Genomic DNA, 7,876 nt, shown 5'->3' with positions numbered 1-7,876 from the left:
TAGACCCAACCAACATTAGGAGTACTCAGGCAACTATGGCCTATTAAATAATGGTCTGGGTAAAACCCAATCCGTAAAGTAACCATCCAGTCCAAGGCTTAGCATCCGGAATAATCGGAATGCTATTGATATATCCCAACACCAGGATATACCAGACTATATGTAACAAGGGTAAAGGAATTGAAATATGAACAGGGAATTCAATAAATTGGATAAATCAAGAATTGAAATGAAATGGAACAAGTGATAATAAATGGGTAACAGTGTATATGAACAATGACTATCAAAGAGAATTGATACGATGGAAAAGAAATATAAATCACTATTCTGAATTTAGAATAGGGAAAAACTTGCCTTGCGCGTACTTAACCTGGTTTAACTCACTGTCTTCTGACCCTAGCTTGCTCTGCCTTGCTAACACTGAAAAAATCATGGAAAGATAGGTGTTTAGATAATTTACTATATACGCGTATCTTGAATTGATATCACGCAACCTTATCAGTCTACCCATGCGTTTCTATCTGACTCGCATATATATATATATACATTTATACAGCACATCTATTCACATAATCACATAAAGCACGTAGCACGTAAGGCACATAATTAATTTCTAGATTTATAATTATTTTTAGAATCAATTCTGGGCTTATACCTGCATTACTAGTCGTATCTGATTTTATTATAATTTTTCGGGATTTATTCAACTCAGTTATACCCCTATTAGGGCCTACGAACTATTAATTATCACAAGATCACTCTCTTCCGGGAGAATTTATGACTCACAATTATTTTTATTGGATTCGTCTCATTTTTCTGAGTCTAGGGGTCTTCGTTTTGCTCAAATCGGACTAACGGTTTAATTATTATGAATTAAACAAGATTTAATTAATTAATAACTAATTATAAATAATTAATTATAATTAAATAATCCTTAATTATATTTTTAGATAATTATTTAATAATTATTGCATTTTAAAATAATTAATCCCTAATTATTAGGATTAATTACAATTTACTACACTAATTTACTAATTATTAACGCTTACCCGATCAGATCGATTATTTACAAATAATCAATCGATACAATTAACTGATACGTTATTTACCGAATAACTACGAATTACTTGAATTATAAATCACTTAACGATTAATTACTCGTATAACTATGAGCTACTCGCGATTCTTGCCTTATTATCGAACCATTACATTATTATTGTAACCTATACGATTCGTGAATTAATTATCGATATTTAATTATACAATACGAATAATTATTACGATATTCTTCGAATAACTATCGCTCGAATAATAATTCTAATTATCGAATCCCTACTCGCATAAATACGAGTTACTCATAATATTAACTAGTTATCGGATTATTAATCATATTATTTAATCCTTATTTATTAATTAATTACCTAATTATTAATTAATTACCTAATTATTAATTAATTAGATAACTAATAAATAATTAGATAAATAATTAAATAATTAATTAATAACTAATTTCGAATTTCTAAACTAATAAAATAATTTAGAAATTATTAATACTAATTTTCAGAATTTAAATCTAATTTTTATTATATTTTTAGAATTAATAAAACTGATTTTTAAATTAATAAAATATAAATAAAATAATAGGAAATCCAGAAACAGAAATCTGGAAATGGATTCCGGGTTGAGGGGATCAAACCCGGGTTGTTTTTCGGGTCAATAACCGGGTCGGCGGGTCGCTGAAGAACAGCCGCCGTGCTGCCCAGAAACCGGCACCGGCGAGCTGTTCCGGCGAACCCAATTCGAACGTACAGATCATTGTTTCTGCAAGGTTTTTATCCCGTTCGATTCCATGTGACTGCAGAAACACAACTCCGTCGTCCTCTTCCCTCCCTGTCGTCCCAGTCGTCTTCTCCGGCGAAAAACAGAGCATCGGCCGGCGAACTGCTGCAGATTCCGACGAGCTCGGTTTCTTAGGTCAAAACACAACCGTTTGATTCGTTTCTTGGTGGGTTTTCATTCAAAATCACTCCAGGAACACAATCAAATCAGTAACATCATCTAATAACCCCTGGAACAATTTCTCCGGCCAAACCAAGCAATTTTCCGGCCAAAACCTAAACTAACGATTTCGTACATCAAAAATTACAAATAAAATACCAAAATAAAGCTTAACACTTGTATAATCTAACCCCTATAATCATATTAACCTCAGGTTCATATAAAATTAAAAACGAACTAAAATAGAATTGTATAAACTTGAAACTAAGAACTAACACTTAGAACAATTGTTTGTTCAAATAAATAGCATAAATCGATTGTAAACAAGTACAGGAAACTATACCAAGCATCAAAATCAACCCATAACCCCATAATTAAAAACCCCCAATTTCAGTCCAAGAACCCTAAAATACGAATTGAAAATCTAAACATCAAAACATGAAATTGATGGTATGAATAGAAAGTAGAGATCAAAAGCTTTGTTTTGGTTACTCACATGATCGATTTGGATAACAGAATCACTCTCAAATCTACAGTTTAATTCCCTGGTTGTTCTTCACCCCCACTTTCTAATTTTTTTATTTTCTGATTTTTAACAATTAATTAATGAATAATTAATAATAAAACAGGTATTTATACTAATGAAAATAATACCCCTAAATAAAATTAAGGGTCTAATTCTACATCTAATAAAAATATTTGGCCCCAATTTTTATAATTTTTGGGTATTAATATTGAATTTTTAAATATCCAATAAATACAAAATAAATGCTAAAAATTCCCAAAAATTGTGAATATTACAAAAATGCAAAGAAAAATGATATATGATAATTTCATGATCATATAAAAATAAAAATGTGATTTTTGTGGTGTTTTTGGTACCCAAAGGGGTCCGGAAAAGTCATTTTTCGCGAAAAGGGTAAATTTGTAAAACGTCTAGGGGTTCAAAATAGCGATATGGTATAGGGCATTTTTGGTAAAATAGGACCAATAATTTTATTTGAAATACGGGCTTTTAAAACACTGTTTGAGCTGTACGGGTTTTGATATAAGATATATAACTTGCGATAAAACATTCAATAAATATCCAAAACACATTCGGATCATAACAGACAACACGTAGCACATAACGATTAGGGTTTAATGACTCAACACAGTTAATCACATAATAATACACACAATTTATCTTTATTATGATATAATACAAGCGTAATTTCTCGGTCGTTACATTTCCCCCCCCTTAACAGGATTCTGTCCTCAGAATCATACTATGTAAATAACTGAGGATACTTTTCTAACATATTACTCTCAAGCTCCCAGGTTGATTCTTCAACCACTGGGTTTCTCCACAAAACTTTTACTAATGATACAGACTTATTCCTTAATACCCTCTCTTGTCTATCTAGAATTCTTATCGGCTGCTCTACATATGATAAATCCGCCTGAAGTTCTATTGGCTCATACTCTATTACATGTCTTATATCAGGGTTATATTTCTTAAGCATAGATACATGAAATACGTTATGAACATGCTGCATATGGGGTGGTAAAGCTAACTCGTATGCCACTTTTCCAACTTTCTTCAGAATTTCAAATGGTCCAACATAGCGAGGTTTCAATTTGCCCTTGTTGCCAAACCTAGTTAGTCCCTTCCATGGTGAGACTTTTAGCAATACATGTTCTCCCTCCTGATAGTCCATATCCTTCCTGGCTTGGTCTGCATATCTGCTTTGTCTGTTTTGTGCTGCCTCGATTCGTTTTCGAATAAGATCAATCTTTTCTTTTGTCTGCTGAATTAATTCTGGACCCAAAATCTTGCGTTCTCCAACTTCATCCCAATGCACGGGTGATCTGCATTTCCTCCCATATAATGCTTCATACGGTGGCATTCCAATACTGGCGTGATAGCTATTATTATAAGAAAATTCCACTAGGGGTAAATGTTCATCCCAACTGCCTTCAAAATCGATCGCACAAACTCGTAGCATGTCTTCAATCGTTTGAATTGTCCTTTCACTTTGGCCGTCAGTTTGCGGATGATAAGCTGTACTCATATTCAACTTCGTTCCTAGATATTCTTGGAATTTTCTCCAAAATCTTGAATTGAAACGAGGATCTCGATCCGATACAATTGATACTGGTACTCCATGACGCATCACAATTTCTTTGAGATACATGTGCACTAATTTGTCGAGCGAAAATCTTTCATTAATTGGTAGAAAATGTGCCGACTTCGTAAGTCTATCAATGATTACCCATATCGCATCATGATTTGCCCTAGTCCTCGGTAGTCCTACCACAAAATCCATCGCTAGATGTTCCCATTTCCATTCTGGAATGTCTAATGGTTGCAATAACCCACTCGGACGTTGGTGTTCTGCTTTAACTCGCTGGCATGTGTAGCATTTACTCACCCATTCTGCTATCTCCTTCTTCATATTCGGCCACCAAAAGTTTTCCTTCAAATCGCGATACATTTTCGTGCTTCCTGGATGAATGGAATACTTCGAATTGTGCGCATCTCGCATAATTTCTTCTTTTAATTCTACCACGTTAGGGATCCAGATTCTTGACGCAAAACGTAAAATTCCTTCATTATCTTTCTGAGTTGTAATCTCTTCTCCTGTTAAGTTGTCGTCTTGACTCATCACTTCTTCTTGACAACGGCGAATCTTTTCCAACAATTCTGGTTGGAAAGTCATAGCGTAGATAGTTTCTGCAGATTCATTGGGAATACGAATTTCGATTTCCAATTTGTCGAATTCCTTGGCCAATTCTTCGCATGAAGTTAACCGATTCAATCTTTCTTTTCTGCTTAGCGCATCTGCTACAACATTTGCTTTTCCTGGATGATAACTGATTGTAACATCGTAATCTTTAATCAATTCCAGCCATCGACGTTGTCGCATGTTTAGTTCCTTTTGCGTGAAGATATACTTCAGACTTTTATGATCCGTGTAGATTTCACATTTTTCACCGTACAGATAATGTCTCCAAAGCTTCAATGCAAATACAATTGCTGCCAATTCCAGATCATGCGTAGGATATTTCTGCTCATGAGGTTTAAGTTGTCTCGACGCATATGCAATGACGTTACCATGTTGCATCAACACACATCCTAATCCACGATATGAAGCGTCACTGTAAATAACAAAATTCCCTTGCTCGTCTGGCAGTACTAATACTGGTGCCGTCACCAACCGATTCTTCAACTCTTGAAAACTTTCTTCACACTTACTATTCCATTCGAACTTTTCACTTTGTCGAGTTAACTTGGTCAGCGGTGTTGCTATCTTCGCAAAATCTTTGACAAATCTTCGATAATATCCTGCCAAACCTAAGAAACTTCGAACCTCTGTCGGCGTCTTTGGTCTTTCCCAATTCAACACAGCTTCAATCTTTGCTGGATCAACTTGAATGCCTTCTCTGCTGATGATGTGCCCTAGAAACTGCACTTCTTTCAACCAAAATTCGCATTTGGAAAATTTTGCATAAAGCTGCTCCTTCCGTAATATCTCCAATGTCGTTCTAAAATGCGCTGCATGCTCTTCTTCCGTCTTTGAATAGATCAAGATGTCATCAATAAATATAATGATAAACTTATCCAAATACTTCTTGAATATTCGATTCATCAAATCCATAAATGCTGCAGGTGCATTCGTCAATCCAAAAGCCATTACAAGAAATTCATAGTGTCCGTACCTTGTTCTAAACGCTGTCTTTGGAATATCTTCGGCCTTGATCTTTAACTGATGATAGCCTGATCGTAAGTCGATTTTCGAAAACCATGCTGCTCCTTTTAGTTGATCAAATAAATCATCAATGCGAGGTAAAGGATATTTATTCTTGATAGTTAACTTGTTCAGCTCACGATAATCAATAAATAGTCGCATACTACCATCTTTCTTTTTCACGAACAATACTGGCGCACCCCATGGGGATACACTTGGCCTTATAATTCCTTTGTCAAGAAGTTCTTGCAACTGCTTTGCTAATTCCCTCATTTCAACAGGTGCCATTCGATATGGAGCTTTCGAAATTGGTTCAGTCCCTGGCGTCAAGTCAATAGTGAATTCGATTTCTCGATCTGGTGGAAGTCCTGGTAATTCGTCTGGAAAAACATCAAGAAATTCACAAACTACAGGAATATCTTCAATCTTCAAATTTCCCTTTTCAACATCCCGTACATAGGCTAAATAAGCTTGACATCCTTGACGTAGCAATCTTCTCGTCTGCATTATTGATAGGAATTTCTGCTTTTGCTTCTCACCTTTAAATATTACTGTTTCATTTTCTTCAGTTTGCAATTTCACTCTCTTATTCGCACAATCAATTTGAGCATTATTACTAGACAGCCAATCCATTCCTAAAATAATATCAAACTCCCCTAACCTAAAAGGTATCAAATCAACTGAAAAATGACATCTCTCTATCTCAATATCACAGCTCGGACATACTCGATCTACTGCAATCTGATCATTATTCGCTAATTTTATGACTAACACTTCATCCAACCACTGAATCTCACAATCTATCTTAGAGATAAAAGCTTCAGAAATAAAAGATCTAGTAGCTCCTGAATCAATCAATACCAAAGCATTTACGAAATTTACAGGGAGTGTACCTGCAACCACATTCGGACTCTGTACCGCTTCCTTCATTGACATGTTGAAAGTCCTTGCTCTGGGCTGATTTTGCTGTGGTAGTGGAGGTGGAGGTAATGCTAAAATTCTTGGAATACTGGCAGCCATTGCAATTCCTCTGCAGTCTTTGGCGATATGTCCTTTTCTCCCACATTGGAAACAAGTAACTTCTGCCTTTCCCATTGGACATTCTCCAGAATAGTGTCCCCTTTGCTTGCACTTGAAACACGTAACATTTAGCTTGTTGCAAACTCCTGTATGCTTTCTACCACACGTTCTCCAGTCAGGTATAAGCGGTCGGATAAGTCTCTGCTGAATTGGGGCTGGAAGTCGATTTCCCATCCTCTGATTGTTCTGCTCTGGCCTTTTGAAATTTACTTTTCCCCGAGCTTGAAATCCCGGCCTTTTGTTGAAACGATTCTGAAAATTCCCTGGTCCTTTCTCTTTCTGAGCTGCTTCGCTTTCTCCTTCAATAATCATAGCCTTCTGAACAACAGCCATATAAGTTGTCAATTCAAACACAGCTACCCTGCTACGAATCCATGGTTTCAGTCCTTGCTGAAATCTCTTGGCCCGCTTCTCGTCCGTATCCACCTGCTCTGGAACAAACCTTGCCAATTCAGTAAACTTGGTCTCATAATCCGCAACCGATAAGTTGTCTTATTTCAGCTCTAGGAACTTGATCTCCATCTGGTTCTTCATAAAACGAGGAAAATATTTCTCCAAGAAAAGATTAGTGAATCTGTTCCAGGTCACCACACCTTCTTCCAAAGCTTTCTTTGATTCCCACCAGTAATTAGCTTCGCCTTTTAGAAAATAGCTAGCGAAATCTGTCTTCTGTTCTTCCTCAACCTTTACCAACGAAAAAGCCTTTTCCATCTCTTTCAGCCAAGCTCTCGCTTTTGTAGGATCTGTGGAACCCATAAATTCCGGTGGCTTCACCGACTGAAATTGCTTGAAAGTAGTCGTAGGTGCTGCTGGTGGTATTTGATGTCCTGGATGAGCGGCTTGCTGTAACATCTGTTGCTGGAACTGCTGTTGCTGCTGCTGCATTTGTTGTTGCATCATCAACATCTGCTGTTGCATGAGATTAAACATCTGATCCATCTGTTTATTATTGTTTTGGCCATCGGTGTTTCCATTCGATGAGTCGGGCTGCGCTTTTCTCTTAGGTGCCATTTTTCTGGTAAATAAATAATGGATCTTATTTAATAACAGTATATTAAACATATATT

This window comes from Apium graveolens, chromosome 5 (assembly GCF_009905375.1).
Source record: "Apium graveolens cultivar Ventura chromosome 5, ASM990537v1, whole genome shotgun sequence".
Lineage (NCBI taxonomy): Eukaryota > Viridiplantae > Streptophyta > Magnoliopsida > Apiales > Apiaceae > Apium > Apium graveolens.
The sequence above is the reverse complement of the archived record's forward strand: the minus strand, read 5'-3'. Positions refer to the sequence as shown.